Raw genomic sequence first — 26,200 nt, 5'->3', positions numbered from 1 at the left:
TCAAGAGGAGGCTTCTGTCAGCTCTAGGTATGTGAGAGGGACCCTGAGTTTGCGGCCTCAAGTGGAATGGACACCGCGATGCCCTGACTCGAAATAAGGCCGGGTATGCCTGCAGTGACTTGAATGCAGGCTCGTCTTGCATCTCCCAAGACGAAAGGATGTCTGAATCCCCTGTGGATACCACAGAGAAAGACCTAGTTCCCCACCTCATCGTGACCGGAGGCCTCACATCCTTTCAAAACTCCAGAGGGACGCAGAGATCAGTGCCTCCAAAGGAGACGATGCCTGACTCCTTGTGAAACTTGATAGGAGTCCCAGGATTCCTGTGGCACGTGGAAAGGGACCCTAGGTCTCCCGCCTCAGCTGGAGAGGCGTCCCAATTGCCCTGCGAAGCCTCGAGGAGAATCCCGAGTTGTCCCTCGCAACTAGACAGGAGTTCTGATGTCGCTGTACAAACACGTGTGTGGAAGGGCCATCCCCGTCGTAACTCGAGAATATACCCCAGGTTACCGCCGCAACTCGAGAAAAACCATGAGACTTTCCCCTCGCCGCAAGATGAGGCCCGATTCCCCTGCACTGCGTGCAGAGCAATGCCGTGTTGCACATCACACAGAAAAGGAGCCTTGATTCCCTTGATGGCACTCCAGAGAAAACCCAAGAACACTGTTTCAAGGCTAGAGGGATCCTGAGGTCAATGTAGCAACACGAAAGAGCTCCGTGGACCAAAAATCAACTCGAGATGAGAGGTTAGTCCCTGGCTTCGACTCCAGAGGAATACCACCTTACCAGAAGCACCTCAAGAGGAGGCTTCTCTCAGCTCTAGGTATGTGAGAGGGACCCTGAGTTTGTGGCCTCAAGTGGAATGGACACCGCGATGCTCTGACTCGAAATAAGGCCGGATATGCCTGCAGTGACTTGAATGCAGCCTCGTCTTGCATCTCCCAAGACGAAAGGATGTCTGAATACCCTGTGGAGACCACAGAGAAAGACCTAGTCCCCACCTCATCGCGACCGGAGGCCTCACATCCTTGGAAAACTCCAGAGGGACACGGAGATCAGTGCCTTCAAAGGAGACGATGCCTGACTCCTCGTGAAACTTGATAGGAGTCCCAGGATTCCTGTGGCACGTGGAAAGGTACCCTTGGTCTCCCGCCTCAGCTGGAGAGGCGTCCCAATTGCCCTGCCAAGCCTCGAGGACAACCCCGAGTTGTCCCTCGCAACTAGGCAGGAGTCCTGACGTCGCTGAACAAACACGTGTGTGGAAGGGCCATCCCCGTCGTAACTCGAGAATATACCCCAGGTTCCCGCCGCAACTCGAGAAAAACCATGAGACTTCCCCCTCGCCGCGAGATGAGGCCCGATTCCCCTGCACTGCGTGCAGAGCAATGCCGTGTTGCACATCACACAGGAAAGGAGCCTTGATTTCCTTGATGGCACTCCAGAGAAACCCCAAGAACACTGTTTCAAGGCTACAGGGATCCTGAGGTCACTGTATCAACATGAAAGAGCTCCGTGGACCAAAAATCAACTCGAGATGAGAGGTTAGTCCCTGGATTCGACTCCAGAGGAATACCACCTTACTACAAGCACCTCAAGAGGAGGCTTCTGTCAGCTCTAGGTATGTGAGAGGGACCCTGAGTTTGTGGCCTCAAGTGGAATGGACACCGCGATGCCCTGACTCCAAATAAGGCTGGGTATGCCTGCAGTGACTTGAATGCAGGCTCGTCTTGCATCTCCCAAGACGAAAGGATGTCTGAATCCCCTGTGGAGACGACAGAGAAAGACCTAGTTCCCCACCTCATCGTGACCGGAGGCCTCACATCCTTTCAAAACTCCAGAGGGACGCAGAGATCAGTGCCTCCAAAGGAGACGATGCCTGACTCCTCGTGAAACTTGATAGGAGTCCCAGGATTCCTGTGGCACGTGGAAAGGGACCCTAGGTCTCACGCCTCAGCTGGAGAAGCGTCCCAATTGCCCTGCCAAGCCTCGAGGAGAATCCCGAGTTGTCCCTCGCAATTAGACAGGAGTTCTGACGTCGCTGAACAAACACGTGTGTGGAAGGGCCATCCCCGTCTTAACTCGAGAATATACCCCAGGTTACCGCCGCAACTCGAGAAAAATCATGAGACTTTCCCCTCGCCGCAGGATGAGGCCCGATTCCCCTGCACTGCGTGCAGAGCAATGCCGTGTTGCACATTACACAGGAAAGGAGGCTTGATTCCCTTGATGGCACTCCAGAGAAAACCCAAGAACACTGTTTCAAGGCTAGAGGGATCCTGAGGTCACTGTAGCAACATGAAAGAGCTCCGTGGACCACAAATCAACTCGAGATGAGAGGTTAGTCCCTGGCTTCCACTCCAGAGGAATACCACCTTACCACAAGCACCTCAAGAGGAGGCTTCTCTCAGCTCTAGGTATGTGAGAGGGACCCTGAGTTTGTGGCCTCAAGTGGAATGGACACCGCGATTCCCTGACTCGAAATAAGGCCGGATATGCCTGCAGTGACTTGAATGCAGGCTCGTCTTGCATCTCCCAAGACGAAAGGATGTCTGAATCCCCTGTGGAGACCACAGAGAAAGACCTAGTCCCCACCTCATCGCGACCGGAGGCCTCAGATCCTTCGAAAACTCCAGAGGGACACGGAGATCAGTGCCTCCAAAGGAGACGATGCCTGACTCCTTGTGAAACTTGATAGGAGTCCCAGTATTCCTGTGGCTCGTGGAAAGGGACTCTTGCTCTCCCGCCTCAGCTGGAGAGGCGTCCCAATTGCCCTGCCAAGCCTCGCAGAGAATCCCGAGTTGTCCCTCGAAACTAGGCAGGAGTCCTGACGTCGCTGAACAAACACGTGTGTGGAAGGGCCATCCCCGTCGTAACTCGAGAATATACCCCAGGTTCCCGCTGCAACTCGAGAAAAACCATGAGACTTCCCCCTCGCCGCGAGATGAGGCCCGATTCCCCTGTACTGCGTGCAGAGCAATGCCGTGTTGCACATCACACAGGAAAGGAGCCTTGATTTCCTTGATGGCACTCCAGAGAAAACCCAAGAACACTGTTTCAAGGCTAGAGGGATTCTGAGGTCACTGTAGCAACACGAAAGAGCTCCGTGGACCAAAAAAAAACTCGAGATGAGAGGTTAAACCCTGGCTTCGACTCCAGAGGAATACCACCTTACCACAAGCACCTCAAGAGGAGGCTTCTCTCAGCTCTAGGTATGTGAGAGGGACCCTGAGTTTGCGGCCTCAAGTGGAATGGACACCGCCATGCCCTGACTCGAAATAAGGCCTGATATCCCTGCAATGACTTGAATGTAGGAACTTCTTGCATCTCCGAAGACGAAAGGATGTCTGAATCCCCTGTGGAGACCACAGAGAAAGACCTAGTTCCCCACCTCATCGCGACCGGAAGCCTCACATCCTTGGAAAACTCCAGAGGGACGCGGAGATCAGTGCCTCCAAAGGAGACGATGCCTGACTCCTCGTGAAACTTGATAGGAGTCCCAGGATTCCTGTGGCACGTGGAAAGGGACCCTTGGTCTCCCGCCTCAGCTGGAGAGGCGTCCCAATTGTCCTGCAAGCCTCGAGGAGAATCCCGTGTTGTCCCTCGCAACTAGGCAGGAGTCCTGACGTCGCTGAACAAACACGTGTGTGGAAGGGCCATCCCCGTCGTAACTCGAGAATATACCCCAGGTTCCTGTCCCAACTCCAGAAAAACAATGAGACTTCCCACTCGCTGCGAGATGAGGCCTGATTCCCCTGCACTGCGTGCAGAGCAATGCCGTGTTGCACATCACACAGGAAAGGAGCCTTGATTTCCTTGATGGCACTCCAGAGAAAACCCAAGAACACTGTTTCAAGGCTAGAGGGATCCTGAGGTCACTGTAGCAACACGAAAGAGCTCCGTGGATCACAAATCAACTCGAGATGAGAGGTTAGTCCATGGCTTTGACTCCAGAGGAATACCACCTTACCACAAGCACCTCAAGAGGAGGCTTCTCTCAGCTCTAGGTATGTGAGAGGGACCCTGAGTTTGCGGCCTCAAGTGGAATGGACACCGCGATGCCCTGACTCGAAATAAGGACGGATATCCCTGCAGTGACTTGAATGCAGGCTCATCTTGCATCTCGCAAGACGAAAGGATGTCTGAATCCCCTGTGGAGACCACAGAGAAAGACCTAGTTCCCCACCTCATCGTGACCGGAGGCATCACATCCTTTGAAAACTCCAGAGGGATGCGGAGATCAGTGCCTCCAAAGGAGGCGATGCCAGACTCCTCGTGAAACTTGATAGGAGTCCCAGGATTCCTGTGGCACGTGGTAAGGGACTCTTGGTCTCCCGCCACAGCTGGAGAGGCGTCCCAATTGTCCTGCAAGCCTCGAGGAGAATCCCGTGTTGTCCCTCGCAACTAGGCAGGAGTCCTGACGTCGCTGAACAAACACGTGTGTGGAAGGGCCATCCCCGTCGTAACTCGAGAATATACCCCAGGTTCCTGTCCCAACTCCAGAAAAACAATGAGACTTCCCACTCGCTGCGAGATGAGGCCTGATTCCCCTGCACTGCGTGCAGAGCAATGCCGTGTTGCACATCACACAGGAAAGGAGCCTTGATTTCCTTGATGGCACTCCACAGAAAACCCAAGAACACTGTTTCAAGGCTAGAGGGATCCTGAGGTCACTGTAGCAACACGAAAGAGCTCCGTGGATCACAAATCAACTCGAGATGAGAGGTTAGTCCATGGCTTTGACTCCAGAGGAATACCACCTTATCACAAGCACCTCAAGAGGAGGCTTCTCTCAGCTCTAGGTATGTGAGAGGGACCCTGAGTTTGCGGCCTCAAGTGGAATGGACACCGCGATGCCCTGACTCGAAATAAGGACGGATATCCCTGCAGTGACTTGAATGCAGGCTTATCTTGCATCTCGCAAGACGAAAGGATGTCTGAATCCCCTGTGGAGACCACAGAGAAAGACCTAGTTCCCCACCTCATCGTGACCGGAGGCATCACATCCTTTGAAAACTCCAGAGCGACGCGGAGATCAGTGCCTCCAAAGGAGGCGATGCCAGACTCCTCGTGAAACTTGATAGGAGTCCCAGGATTCCTGTGGCACGTGGTAAGGGACTCTTGGTCTCCCGCCACAGCTGGAGAGGCGTCCCAATTGCCCTGCCAAGCTTCGAGGAGAATTCCGTGTTGTCCCTCGCAACTAGGCAGAAGTCCTGACGTCGCTGAACAAACACGTGTGTGGAAGGGCCATCCCCGTGGTAACCCGAAAATATACCCCAGGTTCCCGCCGTAACTCGAGAAAAACCATGAGACCTCCCCCTCGCCGAGAGATGAGGCCCAATTTCCCTGCACTGCGTGCAGAGCAATGCCGTGTTGCACTTCACACAGGAAAGGAGCCTTGATTTCCTTGATGGCACTCCAGAGAAACCCCAAGAACACGGTTTCAAGGCTAGAGGGATCCTGAGGTCACTGTAGCAACACGAAAGAGCTCCGTGGACCACAAATCAACTCGAGATGAGAGGTTAGTCCCTGGCTTCGACTCCAGAGGAATACCACCTTACCACAAGCACCTCAAGAGGAGGCTTCTCTCAGCTCTACGTATGTGAGAGGGACCCTGAGTTTGCGGCCTCAAGTGGAATGGACACCGCAATGTCCTGACTCGAAATAAGGCCTGATATCCCTGCAGTGACTTGAATGAAGGAACTTCTTGCATCTCCCAAGACGAAAGGATGTCTGAATCCCTTGTGGACACCACAGAGAGACACCTAATCCCCACCTCATTGCGACCGGAGGCCTCACATCCTTTGAAAACTCCAGAGGGACGCGGAGATCAGTGCCTCCAAAGGAGACGATGCCTGACTCCTCGTGAAACTTGATAGGAGTCCCAGGATTCCTGTGGCTCGTGGAAAGGGACCCTTGGTCTCCCGCCTCAGCTGGAGAGGGGTCCCAATTGCCCTGCCAAGCCTCGAGGAGAATCCCGAGTTGTCCCTCGAAACTAGGCAGGAGTCCTGTCGTCACTGAACAAACACGTGTGTGGAAGGGCTATTCCCGTGGTAACTCGAGAATATACCCCAGGTTCCCGCCGCAACTCGAGAAAAGCCATGAGACTTACCCCTCGCCGCGACATGAGGCCTGATTCCCCTGAACTGCGTGCAGAGCAATGCCGTGATGCACATCACACAGGAAAGGAGCCTTGATTTCCTTGATGGCACTCCAGAGAAACCCCAAGAACACTGTTTCAAGGCTAGAGGGATCCTGAGGTCACTGTAGCAACACGAAAGAGCTTCTTGGATCACAAATCAACTCGAGATGAGAGGTTAGTCCCTGGCTTTGACGCCAGAAGAATACCACCTTACCACAAGCACCTCAAGAGGAAGCTTCTGTCAGCTCTAGGTATGTGAGAGGGACCCTGAGTTTGCGCCCTCAAGTGGAATGGACACCGCGATGCCCTGACTCGAAATAAGGCCGGATATCCCTGCAGTCACTTGAATGCAGGCTCGTCTTGCATCTCCCAAGACAAAAGGATGTCTTAATGCCCTGTGGAGACCACAGAGAAAGACCTAGTTCCCCACCTCATCGCGACCGGAGGCCTAACATCCTTTGAAAACTCCAGAGGGACGAGGAGATCAGTGCCTCCAAAGGAGATGATGCCTGACTCCTCGTGAAACTTGATAGGAGTCCCAGGATTCCTGTGGCACGTGGAAAGGGACCCTAGGTCTCCCGCCTCAGCTGGAGAGGCGTCCCAGTTGCCCTGCCAAGCCTCGAGGAGAATCCCGAGTTGTCCCTCGCAACTAGGCAGGAGTCCTGACATCGCTGAACAAACACGTGTGTGGAAGGGCCATCCCCGTCGTAACTCGAGAATATACCCCAGGTTACCGCCGCAACTCGAGAAAAACCATGAGACTTCCCCCTCGCCGCAAGATGAGGCCCGATTCCCCCCACTGCGTGCAGAGCAATGCCGTGTTGCACATCACACAGGAAAGGAGCCTTGATTTCCTTGATGGCACTCCAGAGAAAACCCAAGAACACTGTTTCAAGGCTAGAGGGATCCTGAGGTCACTGTAGCAACACGAAAGATCTCCGTGGACCAAAAATCAACTCGAGATGAGAGGTTAATCCCTGGCTTCGACTCCAGAGGAATACCACCTTACCACAAGCACCTCAAGAGGAGGCTTCTCTCAGCTCTAGGTATGTGAGAGGGACCCCGAGTTTGCGTCCTCAAGTGGAATGGACACCGCGATGCCCTGACTCGAAATAAGGACGGATATCCCTGCAGTGATTTAAATGCAGGCTCGTCTTGCATCTCCCAAGACGAAAGGATGTCTTAATCCCCTGTGGAGACCACAGAGAAAGACCTAGTTCCCCACCTCATCGCGACCGGAGGCCTCACATCCTTTGAAAATTCAAGAGGGACACGGAGATCAGTGCCTCCAAAGGAGACGATGCCTGACTCCTCGTGAAACTTGATAGGAGTCCCAGGATTCCTGTGGCACGTGGAAAGGGACCCTAGGTCTCACGGCTCAGCTGGAGAGGCGTCCCAATTGCCCTGCCAAGCCTCGAGGAGAATCCCGAGTTGTCCCTCGCAACTAGGCAGGAGTCCTGACGTCGCTGAACAAACAGGTGTGTGGAAGGGCCATCCCCGTCGTAACTCGAGAATATACCCCAGGTTCCCGCCGCAACTCGAGAAAAACCATAAGACTTCCCCCTCGCCGCGAGATGAGGCCCGATTCCCCTGCACTGCGTGCAGAGCAATGCCGTGTTGCACATCACACAGAAAAGGATCCTTGATTTCCTTGATGGCACTCCAGAGAAACCCCAAGAACACTGTTTCAAGGCTAGAGGGATCCTGAGGTCACTGTAGCAACACGAAAGAGCTTCTTGGATCACAAATCAACTCGAGATGAGAGGTTAGTCCCTGGCTTTGACTCCAGAGGAATACCACCTTACTACAAGCACCTCAAGAGGAGGCTTCTCTCAGCTCTAGGTATGTGAGAGGTACCCTGAGTTTGCGGCCTCAAGTGGAATGGACACCGCGATGCCCTGACTCGAAATAAGGCCGGATATCCCTGCAGTCACTTGAATGCAGGCTCGTCTTGCATCTCGCAAGACGAAAGGATGTCTGAATCCCCTGTGGAGACCACAGAGAAAGACCTAGTTCCCCACCTCATCGCGACCGGAGGCATCACATCCTTTGAAAAATCCAGATGGATGCGGAGATCAGTTCCTCCAAAGGAGACGAAACCTGACTTCTCGTGAAACTTGATAGGAGTCCCAGGATTCCTGTGGCACGTGGAAAGGGTCTCTTGATCTCCCGCCTCAGCTGGAGAGGCGTCCCAATTGCCCTGCCAAGCCTGGAGAAGAATTCCGAGTTTTCCCTCGCAACAAGGCAGGAGTCCTGACGTCGCTGAACAAACACGTGTGTGGAAGGGTCATCCCCGTCGTAACTCGAGAATATACCCCAGGTTCCCGCCGCAACTCGAAAAAAACCATGAGACTTCAACCTCGCCGCGAGATGAGGCCCGATTCCCCTGCACGCGTGCAGAGCAATGCCGTGTTTCACATCACACAGGAAAGGAGCCTTGATTTCCTTGATGGCACTCCAGAGAAACCCCAAGAACACTGTTTCAAGGCTAGAGGGATCCTGAGGTCACTGTAGCAACACGAAAGATCTCCGTGGACCAAAAATCAACTCGAGATGAGAGGTTAATCCCTGGCTTCGACTGCAGAGGAATACCACATTACCACAAGCACCTCAAGAGGAGGCTTCTCTCAGCTCTAAGTATGTGAGAGGGACCCTGAGTTTGCGGCCTCAAGTGGAATGGACACCGCGATGCCCTGACTCGAAATAAGGCCTGATATCCCTGCAGTGACTTGAATGCAGGCTCGTCTTGCATCTCCCAAGACGAAAGCATGTCTTAATGCCCTGTGGAGACCACAGAGAAAGACCTAGTTCCCCATCTCATCGCGACCGGAGGCCTCATATCCTTTAAAATTCCAGAGGGACACGGAGATCAGTGCCTCCAAAGGAGACGATGCCTGACTCCTCGTGAAATTTGATAGGAGTCCCAGGATTCCTGTGGCACGTGGAAAGGGACCCTTGGTCTCCCGCCTCAGCTGGAGAGGCGTCCCAATTGCCCTGCCAAGCCTCGAGGAGAATCCCGAGTTGTCCCTCGCAACTAGGCAGGAGTCCTGACGTCGCTGAACAAACACGTGTGTGGAAGGGCCATCCCCGTGTTAACTCGAGAATATACCCCAGGTTACCGCCGCAACTAAAGAAAAACCATGAGACTTACCCCTCGCCGCGACATGAGGCCTGATTCCCCTGCACTGCGTGCAGAGCAATGCCCTGTTGCACATCACACAGGAAAGGAGCCTTGATTTCCTTGATGGCACTCCAGAGAAACCCCAAGAACACTGTTTCAAGGCTAGAGGGATCCTGAGGTCACTGTAGCAACACGAAAGAGCTTCTTGGGTCACAAATCAACTCGAGATGAGAGGTTAGTCCCTGGCTTTGACTCCAGAGGAATACCACCTTACCACAAGCACCTCAAGAGGAGGCTTCTGTCAGCTCTAGGTATGTGAGAGGGACCCTGAGTTTGCGGCCTCAAGTGGAATGGACACCGCGATGCCCTGACTCGAAATAAGGCCGGATATCCCTGCAGTCACTTGAATGCAGGCTCGTCTTGCATCTCGCAAGACGAAAGGATGTCTGAATCCCCTGTGGAGACCACAGAGAAAGAACTAGTTCCCCACCTCATCGCGACCGGAGGAATCACATCCTTTGAAAAATCCAGAGGGATGCGGAGATCAGTGCCTCCAAAGGACACAAAACCTGACTCCTCGTGAAACTTGATAGGAGTCCCAGGATTTCTGTGGCACGTGGAAAGGGACCCTTGGTCTCCCGCCTCAGCTGGAGAGGCGTCCCAATTGCCCTGCCAAGCCTGGAGAAGAATTCTGAGTTGTCCCTCGCAACTAGGCAGGAGTCCTGACGTCGCTGAACAAACACGTGTGTGGAAGGGCCATCCCCGTGGTAACTCGAGAATATACCCCAGGTTCCCGCCGCAACTCGAGAAAAACCATGAGACTTCAACCTCGCCGCGAGATGAGGCCCGATTCCCCTGCACGCGAGCAGAGCAATGCCGTGTTGCACATCACACAGGAAAGGAGCCTTGATTTCCTTGATGGCACTCCAGAGAAACCCCAAGAACACTGTTTCAAGGCTAGAGGGATCCTGAGGTCACTGTAGCAACACGAAAGATCTCCGTAGACCAAAAATCAACTCGAGATGAGAGGTTAATCCCTGGCTTCAACTCCAGAGGAATACCACCTTACCACAAGCACCTCAAGAGGAGGCTTATCTCCACTCTAGGTATGTGAGAGGGACCCTGAGTTTGCGGCCTCAATTGGAATGGACACCGCGATGCCCTGACTCGAAATAAGGCCTGATATGCCTGCAGTGACTTGAATGCAGGCTCGTCTTGCATCTCCGAAGACGAAAGGTTGTCTTAATCCCCTGTGGAGACCACAGAGAAAGACCTAGTTCTCCACCTCATCACGACCGGAGGCCTCACATCCTTTGAAAACTCCAGAGGGACGCGGAGATCAGTGCTTCCAAAGGAGACGATGCCTGACTCCTCGTGAAACTTGAAAGGAGTTCGAGAATTCCTGTGGCACGTGGAAAGGGACCCTTGGTCTCCCGCCTCAGGTGGAGAGGCGTCCCAGTTGCCCTGCCAAGCCTCGAGGAGAATCCCGAGTTGTCCCTCGAAACTAGGCAAGAGTCCTGACGTCGCTGAACAAACACGTGTGTGGAAGGGCCAGCCCCGTCGTAACTCGAGAATATACCCCAGGTTCCAGGCGCAACTCGAGAAAAATCATGAGACTTACCCCTCGCCACCATATGAGGCCCGATTCCCCTGCACTGCGTGCAGAGCAATGCCGTGTTGCACATCACACAGGAAAGAAGCCTTGATTTCCTTGATGACACTCCAGAGAAATCCCAAGAACACTGTTTCAAGGCTAGAGGGATCCTGAGGTCACTGTAGCAACACTTAAGAGCTTCTTGGATCGCAAATCAACTCGAGATGAGAGGTTAGTCCCTGGCTTTGACTCCAGAGGAATACCACCTTACCACAAGCACCTCAAGAGGAGGCTTCTCTCAGCTCTAGGTATGTGAGAGGGACCCTGAGTTTGCGGCCTCAAGTGGAATGGACACTGCGATGCCCTGACTCGAAATAAGGCCTGAGATCCCTGCAGTGACTTGAATGCAGGCTCGTCTTGCATCTCACAAGACGAAAGGATGTCTGAATCCCCTGTGGAGACCACAGAGAAAGACCTAGTTCCCCACCTCATCGCGACCGGAGGCATCACATCCTTTGAAAAATCCAGAGGGATGCGGAGATCAGTGCCTCCAAATTAGACGATGCCTGACTCCTCGTGAAACTTGATAGGACTCCCAGGATTCCTGTGGCACGTGGAAAGGGACTCTTGATCTCCCGCCTCAGCTGGAGAGGCGTCCCAATTGCCCTGCCAAGCCTCGAGGAGAATCCCGAGTTGTCCCTCGCAACTAGGCAGGAGTCCTGAGGTCGCTGAACAAACACGTGTGTGGAAGGGCCATCCCCGTCGTAACTCGAGAATATACCCCAGGTTCCCGCCGCAACTCGAGAAAAACCATGAGACTTCCCCCTCGCCGCGAGATGAGGCCCGATTCCCCTGCACTGCATGCAGAGCAATGCCGTGTTGCACATCACACAGGAAAGGAGCCTTGATTTCCTTGATGGCACTCCAGAGAAAGCCCAAGAACACTGTTTCAAGGCTAGAGGGATACTGAGGTCACTCTAGCAACACGAAAGAGCTCCGTGGACCACAAATCAACCCGAGATGAGAGGTTACTCCCTGGCTTTGACTCAAGAGGAATACCACCTTACCACAAGCACCTCAAGAGGAGGCTTCTCTCAGATCTAGGTATGTGAGAGGGACCCTGAGTTTGCGGCCTCAAGTGGAATGGACACCGCGATGCCCTGACTCGAAATAAGGCCGGTTATCCCTGCAGTGACTTGAATGCAGGCTCGTCTTGCATCTCGCAAGACGATAGGATGTCTGAAACCCTTGTGGAGGCCACAGAGAAAGACCTAGTTCCCCACCTCATCGCGACCGGAGGCCTCACATCCTTTGAAAACTCCAGAGGGATGCGGAGATCAGTGACTCCAAAGGAGGCGATGCCAGACTCCTCGTGAAACTTGATAGGAGTCCCAGGATTCCTGTGGCACGTGGAAAGGGACTCTTGGTCTCCCGCCTCAGCTGGAGAGGCGTCCCAATTGCCCTGCCGAGCCTCGAGGAGAATTCCGAGTTGTCCCTCGAAACTAGGCCGGAGTCCTGACGTCGCTGAACAAACACGTGTGTGGAAGGGCCATCCACGTCGTAACTCGATAATATACCCCAGGTTTCCACCGCAACTCGAGAAAAACCATGAGACTTCCCCCTCGCCGCGAGATGAGGCCCAATTCCCCTGCACTGCATGCAGAGCAATGCCGTGTTACACATCACACAGGAAAGGAGCCTTGATTTCCTTGATGGCACTCCAGAGAAACCCCAAGAACACTGTTTCAAGGCTAGAGGGATCCTGAGGTCACTGTAGCAACACGAAAGAGCTCCATGGAACAAAAATCAACTCGAGATGAGAGGTTAGTCCCTGGCTTCGACTCCAGAGGAATACCACCTTACCACAAGCACCTCAAGAGGAGGCTTCTCTCAGCTCTAGGTATGTGAGAGGGACCCTGAGTTTGCGGCCTCAAGTGGAATGGACACCGCGATGTCCTGACTCGAAATAAGGCCTGATATTCCTGCAGTGACTTGAATGAAGGAACTTCTTGCATCTTCCAAGACGAAAGGATGTCTTAATCCCCTGTGGAGACCACAGAGAAAGACCTAGTCCCCACCTCATCGCGACCGGAGGCCTCACATCCTTTGAAAACTCCAGAGGGACGCGGAGATCAGTGCCTCCAAAGGAGACGATGCCTGACTCCTCGTGAAACTTGATAGGAGTCCCAGGATTCCTGTGGCACGCGGAAAGGGACCCTTGGTCTCCCGCCTCAGGTGGAGAGGCGTCCCAATTGCCCTGCCAAGCCTCGAGGAGAATCCCGAGTTGTCCCTCGAAACTAGGCAAGAGTCCTGACGTCGCTGAACAAACACGTGTGTGGAAGGGCCATCCCCGTCGTAACTCGAAAATATACCCCAGGTTCCCGCCGCAACTCGAGAAAAACCATGAGACTTACCCCTCGCCGCGAGATGAGGCCCGATTCCCCTGCACTGCGTGCAGAGCAATGCCGTGTTGCACATCACACAAGAAAGGAGCCTTGATTTCCTTGATGGCACTCCAGAGAAAACCCAAGAACACTGTTTCAGGGCTAGAGGGATCCTGAGGTCACTGTAGTAACACGAAAGAACTTCTTGGATCACAAATCAACTCGAGATGAGAGGTTAGTCCCTGGCTTTGACTCCAGAGAAATACCACCTTACCACAAGCACCTCAAGAGGAGGCTTCTCTCAGCTCTAGGTATGTGAGAGGGACCCTGAGTTTGCGGCCTCAAGTGGAATGGACACCGCGATGCACTGACTCGAAATAAGGCCGGATATGCCTGTAGTGACTTGAATGCAGGCTCGTCTTGCATCTCCCAAGACGAAAGGATGTCTGAATCCCCTGTGGAGACCAGAGAGAAAGACCTAGTTCCCCACCTCATCGCGACCGGAGGCATCACATCCTTTGAAAAATCCAGAGGGATGCGGAGATCAGTGCCTCCAAAGGAGACGATGCCTGACTCCTCGTGAAACTTGATAGGAGTCCCAGGATTCCTGTGGCACGTGGAAAGGGACCCTTGGTCTCCCGCCTCAGCTGGAGAGGCGTCCCAATTGCCCTGCCAAGCCTCGAGGAGAATCCCGAGTTGTCCCTCGCAACTAGGCAGGAGTCCTGACGTCGCTGAACAAACACGTGTGTGGAAGGGCCATCCCCGTCGTAACTCGAGAATATACCCCAGGTTCCCGCCGCAACTCGAGAAAAACCATGAGACTTCAACCTCGCCGCGAGATGAGGCCCGATCCCCCTGCACGCGAGCAGAGCAATGCCGTGTTGCACATCACACAGGAAAGGAGCCTTGATTTCCTTGATGGCACTCCAGAGAAACCCCAAGAACACTGTTTCAAGGCTAGAGGGATCCTGAGGTCACTGTAGCAACACGAAAGATCTCCGTAGACCAAAAATCAACTCGAGATGAGAGGTTAATCCCTGGCTTCAACTCCAGAGGAATACCACCTTACCACAAGCACCTCAAGAGGAGGCTTATCTCAACTCCAGGTATGTGAGAGGGACCCTGAGTTTGCGGCCTCAAGTGGAATGGACACCGCGATGCCCTGACTCGAAATAAGGCCTGATATCCCTGCAATGACTTGAATGCAGGCTCGTCTTGCATCTCCCAAGACGAAAGAATGTCTTAATGCCCTGTAGAGACCACAGAGAAAGACCTAGTTCCCCACCTCATCGTGATCGGAGGCCTCACATCCTTTGAAAACTCCAGAGGGACGCGGAGATCAGTGCCTCCAAAGGAGACGATGCCTGACTCCTCGTGAAACTTGATAGGAGTCCCAGGATTCCTGTGGCACGTGGAAAGGGACCCTAGGTCTCCCGCCTTAGCTGGAGAGGCGTCCCAATTGCCCTGCCAAGCCTCGAGGAGAATCCCGAGTTGTCCCTCGCAACTAGGCAGGAGTCCTGACGTCGCTGAACAAACACGTGTGTGGAAGGGCCATCCCCGTCGTAACTCGAGAATATACCCCAGGTTCCCGCCGCAACTCGAGAAAAACCATGAGACTTCCCCCTCGCCGCAAGATGAGGCCTGATTCCCCTGCACTGCGTGCAGAGCAATGCCGTGTTGACACATCACAGAGGAAAGGAGCCTTGATTTCCTTGATGGCACGCCAGAGAAAGCCCAAGAAAACTGTTTCAAGGCTAGAGGGATCCTGAGGTCACTGTAGCAACACGAAAGAGCTTCTTGGATCACAAATCAACTCGAGATGAGAGGTTAGTCCCTGGCTTTGACTCCAGAGGAATACCACCTTACCACAAGCACCTCAAGATGAGGCTTCTGTCAGCTCTAGGTATGTGAGAGGGACCCTGAATTTGCCGCCTCTAGTGGAATGGACACTGCGATGCCCTGACTCGAAATAAGGCCGGATATGCCTGCAGTGACTTGAATGCAGGCTCGTCTTGCATCTCCCAAGACGAAAGGATGTCTGAATCCCCTGTGGAGACCACAGAGAAAGACCTAGTTCCCCACCTCATCGCGACCGGAGGCCTCACATCCTTTGAAAACTCCAGAGGGATGCGGAGATCAGTGCCTCCAAAGGAGACGATGCCTGATTCCTCGTGAAACTTGATAGGAGTCCCAGGATTCCTGTGGCACGTGGAAAGGGAATCTTGATCTCCCGCCTCAGCTGGAGAGGCGTCCCAATTGCCCTGCCAAGCCTGGAGAAGAATTCCGAGTTGTCCCTCGCAACTAGGCAGGAGTCCTGACGTCGCTGAACAAACACGTGTGTGGAAGGGCCATCCCCGTCGTAACTCGAGAATATACCCCTGGTTCCCGCCGCAACTCGAGAAAAACCATGAGACTTCCCCGTCGCCGCGAGTTGAGGCCTGATTCCCCTGCACGCGTGCAGAGCAATGACGTGTTGCACATCACACAGGAAAGGAGCTTTGATTTCCTTGATGGCACTCCAGAGAAACCCCAAGAACACTGTTTCAAGGCTAGAGGGATCCTGAGGTCACTGTAGCAACACGAAAGATCTCCGTGGACCAAAAATCAACTCAAGATGAGAGGTTAATCCCTGGCTTCGACTCCAGAGGAATACCACCTTACCACAAGCACCTCAAGAGGAGGCTTCTCTCAGCTCTAGGTATGTGAGAGGGACCCTGAGTTTGCGGCCTCAAGTGGAATGGACACCGCGATGTCCTGACTCGAAATAAGGCCTGATATCCCTGCAGTGACTTGAATGAAGGAACTTATTGCATTTCCGAAGACGAAAGGATGTCTTAATCCCCTGTGGAGACCACAGAGAAAGACCTAGTTCCCCACCTCATCGTGACCGGAGGCCTCACATCCTTTGAAAACTCCAGAGGGACGCGGAGATCAGTGCCTAAAAAGGAGACGATGCCTGACTCCTCGTGAAACTTGATAGGAGTCCCAGGATTCCTGTGGCACGTGGAAAGGGACCCTTGGTCTCCCGCCTCAACTGGAGAGGTGTCCCAATTGACCTGCCAAGCCTCGAGGAGAATTCCGAGTTTTCCCTCGCAACTAGGCAGGAGTCCTGACGTCGCTGAACAAACAAGTGTGTGGAAGGGCCATCCCAGTGGTAACTCGAGAATATACCCCAGGTTCTGGCCGCATCTCGAAAAAAACCATGAGACTTCCCCCTCGCTGCAAGATGAGGCCCGATTCCCCTGCACTGCATGCAGAGCAATGCCGTGTTGCACATCACACAGGAAAGGAGCCTTGATTTCCTTGATGGCACTCCAGAGAAAACCCAAGAACACTCTTTCAAGGCTAGAGGGATCCTGAGGTCACTGTAGCAACACGAAAGAGCTCCGTGGACCAAAAATCAACTCGAGATGAGAGGTTAGTCCCTGGCTTCGACTCCAGAGGAATACCACCTTACCACAAGCACCTCAAGAGGAGGCTTCTCTCAGCTCTAGGTATGTGAGAGGGACCCTGAGTTTGCGGCCTCAAGTGGAATGGACACCGCGATGCCCTGACTCGAAATAAGGCCGGATATGCCTGCAGTGACTTGAATGCAGGCTCTTCTTGCATCTCCCAAGATGAAAGGATGTCTGAATCCCCTGTGGAGACCACAGAGAAAGACCTAGTTCCCCACCTCATCGCGACCGGAGGCCTCACATCCTTGGAAAACTCCAGAGGGATGCGGAGATCAGTGCCTATAGAGGAGAGGTTGCCTGACTCCTCGTGAAACTTGAAAGGAGTTCGAGAATTCCTGTGGCACGTGGAAAGGGACCCTTGGTCTCCCGCCTCAGGTGGAGAGGCGTCCCAGTTGCCCTGCCAAGCCTCGAGGAGAATCCCGAGTTGTCCCTTGAAACTAGGCAAGAGTCCTGACGTCGCTGAACAAACACGTGTGTGGAAGGGCCATCCCCGTCGTAACTCGAGAATATACCCAAGGTTCCAGGCGCAACTCGAGATAAATCATGAGACTTACCAATCGCCACGACATGAGGCCCGATTCCCCTGCACTGCGTGCAGAGCAATGCCGTGTTGCACATCACACAGGAAAGAAGCCTTGATTTCCTTGATGGCACTCCAGAGAAAACCCAAGAACACTGTTTCAAGGCTAGAGGGATCCTGAGGTCACTGTAGCAACACGAAAGAGCTTCTTGGATCGCAAATCAACTCGAGATGAGAGGTTAGTCCCTGGCTTTGATTCCAGAGGAATACCACCTTACCACAAGCACCTCAAGAGGAGGCTTCTCTCAGCTCTAGGTATGTGAGAGGGACCCTGAGTTTGCGGCCTCAAGTGGAATGGACACCGCGATGCCCTGACTCGAAATAAGGCCTGATATCCCTGCAGTGACTTGAATGCAGGCTCGTCTTGCATCTCACAAGACGAAAGGATGTCTGAATCCCCTGTGGAGACCACAGAGAAAGACCTAGTTCCCCACCTCATCGCGACCGGAGGCATCACATCCTTTGAAAAATCCAGAGGGATGCGGAGATCAGTGCCTCCAAAGGAGACGATGCCTGACTCCTCGTGAAACTTAATAGGAGTCCCAGGATTCCTGTGGCACGTGGAAAGGGACACTTGATCTCCCGCCTCAGCTGGAGAGGCGTCCCAATTGCCCTGCCAAGCCTCGAGGAGAATCCCGAGTTGTCCCTCGCAACTAGGCAGGAGTCCTGACGTCGCTGAACAAACACGTGTGTGGAAGGGCCATCCCCGTCAGAACTCGAGAATATACCCCAGGTTCCCGCCGCAACTCGAGAAAAACCATGAGACTTCCCCCTCGCCGCGAGATGAGGCCCGATTCCCCTGCACGCGTGCAGAGCATTGCCGTGTTGCACATCACACAGGAAAGGAGCCTTGATTTCCTTGATGGCACTCCAGAGAAAGCCCAAGAACACTCTTTCAAGGCTAGAGGATTCCTGAGGTCACTCTAGCAACACGAAAGAGCTCCGTGGACCACAAATCAACTCGAGATGAGAGGTTACTCCCTGGCTTTGACTCAAGAGGAATACCACCTTACCACAAGCACCTCAAGAGGAGGCTTCTCTCAGCTCTAGGTATGTGAGAGGGACCCTGAGTTTGCGGCCTCAAGTGGAATGGACACCGCGATGCCCTGACTCGAAATAAGGCCGGTTATCCCTGCAGTGACTTGAATGCAGGCTCGTCTTGCATCTCGCAAGATGATAGGATGTCTGAATCCCCTGTGGAGACCACAGAGAAAGACCTAGTTCCCCACCTCATCGTGACCGGAGGCATCACATCCTTTGAAAACTCCAGAGGGATGCGGAGATCAGTGACTCCAAAGGAGGCGATGCCAGACTCCTCGTGAAACTTGATAGGAGTCCCAGGATTCCTGTGGCACGTGGAAAGGGACCCTTGGTCTCCCGCCTCAGCTGGAGAGGCGTCCCAATTGCCCTGCCGAGCCTCGAGGAGAATTCCGAGTTGTCCCTCGCAACTAGGCAGGAGTCCTGACGTCGCTGAACAAACACGTGTGTGGAAGGGCCATCCCCGTCGTAACTCGAGAATATACCCCAGGTTTCCACCGCAACTCGAGAAAAACCATGAGACTTCCCCCTCGCTGCGAGATGAGGCCCGATTCCCCTGCACTGCATGCAGAGCAATGCCGTGTTACACATCACACAGGAAAGGAGCCTTGATTTCCTTGATGGCACTCCAGAGAAACCCCAAGAACACTGTTTCAAGGCTAGAGGGATCCTGAGGTCACTGTAGCAACACGAAAAAGCTCCATGGAACAAAAATCAACTCGAGATGAGAGGTTAGTCCCTGGCTTCGACTCCAGAGGAATACCACCTTACCACAAGCACCTCAAGAGGAGGCTTCTCTCAGCTCTAGGTATGTGAGAGGGACCCTGAGTTTGCGGCCTCAAGTGGAATGGACACTGCGATGCCCTGACTCGAAATAAGGCCGGATATGCCTGCAGTGACTTGAATGCAGGCTCGTCTTGCATCTCGCAAGACGAAAGGATGTCTGAATCCCCTGTGGAGACCAGAGAGAAAGACCTAGTTCCCCACCTCATCGCGACCGGAGGCATCACATCCTTTGAAAAATCCAGAGGGATTCGGAGATCAGTGCCTCCAAAGGAGACGATGCCTGACTCCTCGTGAAACTTGATAGGAGTCCCAGGATTCCTGTGGCACGCGGAAAGGGACCCTTGGTCTCCCGCCTCAGCTGGAGAGGCGTCCCAGTTGCCCTGCCAAGCCTCGAGGAGAATCCCGAGTTGTCCCTCGAAACTAGGCAAGAGTCCTGACGTCGCTGAACAAACACGTGTGTGGAAGGGCCATCCCCGTCGTAACTCGAGAATATACCCCAGGTTCCCGGCGCAACTCGAGAAAAATCATGAGACTTACCCCTCGCCTCGACATGAGGCCCGATTCCCCTGCACTGAGTGCAGAGCAATGACGTGTTGCACATCACACAGGAAAGGAGCCTTGATTTCCTTGATGGCACTCCAGAGAAACCCCAAGAACACTGTTTCAAGGCTAGAGGGATCATGAGGTCACTGTAGCAACACGAAAGAGCTCCGTGGACCACAAATCAACTCGAGATGAGAGGTTAGTCCCTGGCTTCGACTCCAGAGGAATACCACCTTACCACAAGCACCTCAAGAGGAGGCTTCTCTCAGCTCTAGGTATGTGAGAGGGACCCTGAGTTTGCGGCCTCAAGTGGAATGGACACCGCGATGTCCTGACTCGAAATAAGGCCTGATATTCCTGCAGTGACTTGAATGAAGGAACTTCTTGCATCTTCCAAGATGAAAGGATGTCTTAATCCCCTGTGGAGACCACAGAGAAAGACCTAGTCCCCACCTCATCGCGACCGGAGGCCTCACATCCTTTGAAAACTCCAGAGGGACGCGGAGATCAGTGCCTCCAAAGGAGACGATGCCTGACTCCTCGTGAAACTTGATAGGAGTCCCAGGATTCCTGTGGCACGTGGAAAGGGACCCTTGGTCTCCCGCCTCAGCTTGAGAGGCGTCCCAGTTGCCCTGCCAAGCCTCGAGGAGAATCCCGAGTTGTCCCTCGAAACTAGGCAAGAGTCCTGACGTCGCTGAACAAACACGTGTGTGGAAGGGCCATCCCCGTCGTAACTCGAGAATATACCCCAGGTTCCCGCCGCAACTCGAGAAAAACCATGAGACTTCCCCCTCGCCGCGAGATGAGGCCCGATATCCCTGCACTGCGTGCAGAGCAATGCCGTGTTGCACATCACACAGGAAAGGAGCCTTGATTTCCTTGATGGCACTCCAGAGAAAACGCAAGAACACTGTTTCAGGGCTAGAGGGATCCTGAGGTCACTGTAGTAACACGAAAGAGCTTCTTGGATCACAAATCAACTCGAGATGAGAGGTTAGTCCCTGGCTTTGACTCCAGAGGAATACCACCTTACCACAAGCACTTCAAGATGAGGCTTCTGTCAGCTCTAGGTATGTGAGAGGGACCCTGAATTTGCCGCCTCAAGTGGAATGGACACTGCGATGCCCTGACTCGAAATAAGGCCGGATATGCCTGCAGTGACTTGAATGCAGGCTCGTCTTGCATCTCCCAAGACGAAAGGATGTCTGAATCCCCTGTGGAGACCACAGAGAAAGACCTAGTTCCCCACCTCATCGCGACCGGAGGCATCACATCCTTTGAAAACTCCAGAGGGATGCAGAGATCAGTGCCTCCAAAGGAGACGATGCCTGATTCCTCGTGAAACTTGATAGGAGTCCCAGGATTTCTGTGGCACGTGGAAAGGGAATCTTGATCTCCCGCCTCAGCTGGAGAGGCGTCCCAATTGCCCTGCCAAGCCTGGAGAAGAATTCCGAGTTGTCCCTCGCAACTAGGCAGGAGTCCTGACGTCGCTGAACAAACACGTGTGTGGAAGGGCCATCCCCGTCGTAACTCGAGAATATACCCCTGGTTCCCGCCGCAACTCGAGAAAAACCATGAGACTTCCCCCTCGCCGCGAGATGAGGCCCGATTCCCCTGCACGCGTGCAGAGCAATGACGTGTTGCACATCACACAGGAAAGGAGCTTTGATTTCCTTGATGGCACTCCAGAGAAACCCCAAGAACACTGTTTCAAGGCTAGAGGGATCCTGAGGTCACTGTAGCAACACGAAAGATCTCCGTGGACCAAAAATCAACTCAAGATGAGAGGTTAATCCCTGGCTTCGACTCCAGAGGAATACCACCTTACCACAAGCACCTCAAGAGGAGGCTTCTCTCAGCTCTAGGTATGTGAGAGGGACCCTGAGTTTGCGGCCTCAAGTGGAATGGACACCGCGATGTCCTGACTCGAAATAAGGCCTGATATCCCTGCAGTGACTTGAATGAAGGAACTTATTGCATTTCCGAAGACGAAAGGATGTCTTAATCCCCTGTGGAGACCACAGAGAAAGACCTAGTTCCCCACCTCATCGTGACCGGAGGCCTCACATCCTTTGAAAACTCCAGAGGGACGCGGAGATCAGTGCCTAAAAAGGAGACGATGCCTGACTCCTCGTGAAACTTGATAGGAGTCCCAGGATTCCTGTGGCACGTGGAAAGGGACCCTTGGTCTCCCGCCTCAGCTGGAGAGGTGTCCCAATTGACCTGCCAAGCCTCGAGGAGAATCCCGAGTTGTCCCTCGCAACTAGGCAGGAGTCCTGACGTCGCTGAACAAACACGTGTGTGGAAGGGCCATCCCAGTGGTAACTCGAGAATATACCCCAGGTTCCGGCCGCATCTCGAAAAAAACCATGAGACTTCCCCCTTGCTGCAAGATGAGGCCCGATTCCCCTGCACTGCATGCAGAGCAATGCCGTGTTGCACATCACACAGGAAAGGAGCCTTGATTTCCTTGATGGCACTCCAGAGAAAACCCAAGAACACTGTTTCAAGGCTAGAGGGATCCTGAGGTCACTGTAGCAACACGAAAGAGCTCCGTGGACCAAAAATCAACTCGAGATGAGAGGTTAGTCCCTGGCTTCGACTCCAGAGGAATACCACCTTACCACAAGCACCTCAAGAGGAGGCTTCTCTCAGCTCTAGGTATGTGAGAGGGACCCTGAGTTTGCGGCCTCAAGTGGAATGGACACCGCGATGCCCTGACTCGAAATAAGGCCGGATATGCCTGCAGTGACTTGAATGCAGGCTCGTCTTGCATCTCCCAAGACGAAAGGATGTCTGAATCCCCTGTGGAGACCAGAGAGAAAGACCTAGTTCCCCACCTCATCGCGACCGGAGGCCTCACATCCTTGGAAAACTCCAGAGGGATGCGGAGATCAGTGCCTATAGAGGAGAGGTTGCCTGACTCCTCGTGAAACTTGAAAGGAGTTCGAGAATTCCTGTGGCACGTGGAAAGGGACCCTTGGTCTCCCGCCTCAGGTGGAGAGGCGTCCCAGTTGCCCTGCCAAGCCTCGAGGAGAATCCCGAGTTGTCCCTCGAAACTAGGCAAGAGTCCTGACGTCGCTGAACAAACACGTGTGTGGAAGGGCCATCCCCGTCGTAACTCGAGAATATACCCCAGGTTCCAGGCGCAACTCGAGAAAAATCATGAGACTTACCCCTCGCCACGACATGAGGCCCGATTCCCCTGCACTGCGTGCAGAGCAATGCCGTGTTGCACATCACACAGGAAAGGAGCCTTGATTTCCTTGATGGCACTCCAGAGAAAACCCAAGAACACTGTTTCAAGGCTAAAGGGATCCTGAGGTCACTGTAGCAACACTTAAGAGCTTCTTGGATCGCAAATCAACTCGAGATGAGAGGTTAGTCCCTGGCTTTGACTCCAGAGGAATACCACCTTACCACAAGCACCTCAAGAGGAGGCTTCTCTCAGCTCTAGGTATGTGAGAGGGACCCTGAGTTTGCGGCCTCAAGTGGAATGGACACCGCGATGCCCTGACTCGAAATAAGGCCTGATATCCCTGCAGTGACTTGAATGCAGGCTCGTCTTGCATCTCCCAAGACGAAAGGATGTCTGAATCCCCTGTGGAGACCACAGAGAAAGACCTAGTTCCCCACCTCATCGCGACCGGAGGCATCACATCCTTTGAAAAATCCAGAGGGATGCGGAGATCAGTGCCTCCAAATTAGACGATGCCTGACTCCTCGTGAAACTTGATAGGAGTCCCAGGATTCCTGTGGCACGTGGAAAGGGACTCTTGATCTCCCGCCTCAGCTGGAGAGGCGTCCCAATTGCCCTGCAAAGCCTCGAGGAGAATCCCGAGTTGTCCCTCGCAACTAGGCAGGAGTCCTGACGTCGCTGAACAAACACGTGTGTGGAAGGGCCATCCCCGTCGTAACTCGAGAATATACCCCAGGTTCCCGCCGCAACTCGAGAAAAACCATGAGACTTCCCCCTCGCCGCGAGATGAGGCCCGATTCCCCTGCACGCGTGCAGAGCATTGCCGTGTTGCACATCACACAGGAAAGGAGCCTTGATTTCCTTGATGGCACTCCAGAGAAAGCCCAAGAACACTCTTTCAAGGCTAGAGGGATCCTGAGGTCACTCTAGCAACACGAAAGAGCTCCGTGGACCACAAATCAACTCGAGATGAGAGGTTACTCCCTGGCTTTGACTCAAGAGGAATACCACCTTACCACAAGCACCTCAAGAGGAGGCTTCTCTCAGCTCTAGGTATGTGAGAGGGACCCTGAGTTTGCGGCCTCAAGTGGAATGGACACCGCGATGCCCTGACTCGAAATAAGGCCGGTTATCCCTGCAGTGACTTGAATGCAGGCTCGTCTTGCATCTCGCAAGATGATAGGATGTCTGAATCCCCTGTGGAGACCACAGAGAAAGACCTAGTTCCCCACCTCATCGTGACCGGAGGCATCACATCCTTTGAAAACTCCAGAGGGATGCGGAGATCAGTGACTCCAAAGGAGGCGATGCCAGACTCCTCGTGAAACTTGATAGGAGTCCCAGGATACCTGTGGCACGTGGAAAGGGACCCTTGGTCTCCCGCCTCAGCTGGAGAGGCGTCCCAATTGCCCTGCCGAGCCTCGAGGAAAATTCCGAGTTGTCCCTCGAAACTAGGCAGGAGTCCTGACGTCGCTGAACAAACACGTGTGTGGAAGGGCCATCCCCGTCGTAACTCGAGAATATACCCCAGGTTTCCACCGCAACTCGAGAAAAACCATGAGACTTCCCTCTCGCTGCGAGATGAGGCCCGATTCCCCTGCACTGCATGCAGAGCAATGCCGTGTTACACATCACATAGGAAAGGAGCCTTGATTTCCTTGATGGCACTCCAGAGAAACCCCAAGAACACTGTTTCAAGGCTAGAGGGATCCTGAGGTCACTGTAGTAACACGAAAGAGGTCCGTGGAACAAAAATCAACTCGAGATGAGAGGTTAGTCCCTGGCTTCGACTCCAGAGGAATACCACCTTACCACAAGCACCTCAAGAGGAGGCTTCTCTCAGCTCTAGGTATGTGAGAGGGACCCTGAGTTTGCGGCCTCAAGTGGAATGGACACCGCGATATCCTGACTCGAAATAAGGCCTGATATTCCTGCAGTGACTTGAATGAAGGAACTTCTTGCATCTTCCAAGACGAAAGGATGTCTGAATCCCCTGTGGAGACGACAGAGAAAGACCTAGTTCCCCACCTCATCGCGACCGGAGGCCTCACACCCTTTGAAAACTCCAGAGGGACACGGAGATCAGTGCCTCCAAAGGAGACGATGCCTGACTCCTCGTGAAACTTGATAGGAGTCCCAGGATTCCTGTGGCACGCGGAAAGGGACCCTTGGTCTCCCGCCTCAGGTGGAGAGGCGTCCCAATTGCCCTGCCAAGCCTCGAGGAGAATCCAGAGTTGTCCCTCGAAACTAGGCAAGAGTCCTGACGTCGCTGAACAAACACGTGTGTGGAAGGGCCATCCCCGTCGTAACTCGAGAATATACCCCAGGTTCCCGCCGCAACTCGAGAAAAACCATGAGACTTACCCCTCGCCGCGAGATGAGGCCCGATATCCCTGCACTGCGTGCAGAGCAATGCCGTGTTGCACATCACACAGGAAAGGAGCCTTGATTTCCTTGATGGCACTCCAGAGAAAACCCAAGAACACTGTTTCAGGGCTAGAGGGATCCTGAGGTCACTGTAGTAAAACGAAAGAGCTTCTTGGATCACAAATCAACTCGAGATGAGAGGTTAGTCCCTGGCTTCGACTCCAGAGGAATACCACCTTACCACAAGCACCTCAAGAGGAGGCTTCTCTCAGCTCTAGTTATGTGAGAGGGACCCTGAGTTTGCGGCCTCAAGTGGAATGGACACCGCGATGCCCTGACTCGAAATAAGGCCGGATATGCCTGCAGTGACTTGAATGCAGGCTCGTCTTGAATCTCGCAAGACGAAAGGATGTCTGAATCCCCTGTGGAGACCAGAGAGAAAGACCTAGTTCCCCACCTCATCGCGACCGGAGGCATCACATCCCTTGAAAAATCCAGAGGGATTCGGAGATCAGTGCCTCCAAAGGAGACGATGCCTGACTCCTCGTGAAACTTGATAGGAGTCCCAGGATTCCTGTGGCACGTGGAAAGGGACCCTTGGTCTCCCGCCTCAGCTTGAGAGGCGTCCCAATTGCCCTGCCAAGCCTCGAGGAGAATCCCGAGTTGTCCCTCACAACTAGGCAGGAGTCCTGACGTCGCTGAACAAACACGTGTGTGGAAGGGCCATCCCCGTCGTAACTCGAGAATATACCCAAGGATTCCGCCGCAACTCGAGAAAAACCATGAGACTTCCCCCTCGCCGCGAAATGAGGCCCGATTCCCCTGCACTGCGTGCAGAGCAAGGCCGTGTTGCACATCAAACAGGAAAGGAGCATTGATTTCCTTGATGGCACTCCAGAGAAACCCCAAGAACACTGTTTCAAGGCTAGAGGGATCCTGAGGTCACTGTAGCAACACGAAAGAGCTTCTTGGATCACAAATCAACTCGAGATGA

Source organism: Cervus elaphus, chromosome 29 (genome assembly GCF_910594005.1).
Source record: "Cervus elaphus chromosome 29, mCerEla1.1, whole genome shotgun sequence".
In the NCBI taxonomy this organism is placed as follows: domain Eukaryota; kingdom Metazoa; phylum Chordata; class Mammalia; order Artiodactyla; family Cervidae; genus Cervus; species Cervus elaphus.
This window is presented reverse-complemented; position numbering follows the sequence as displayed.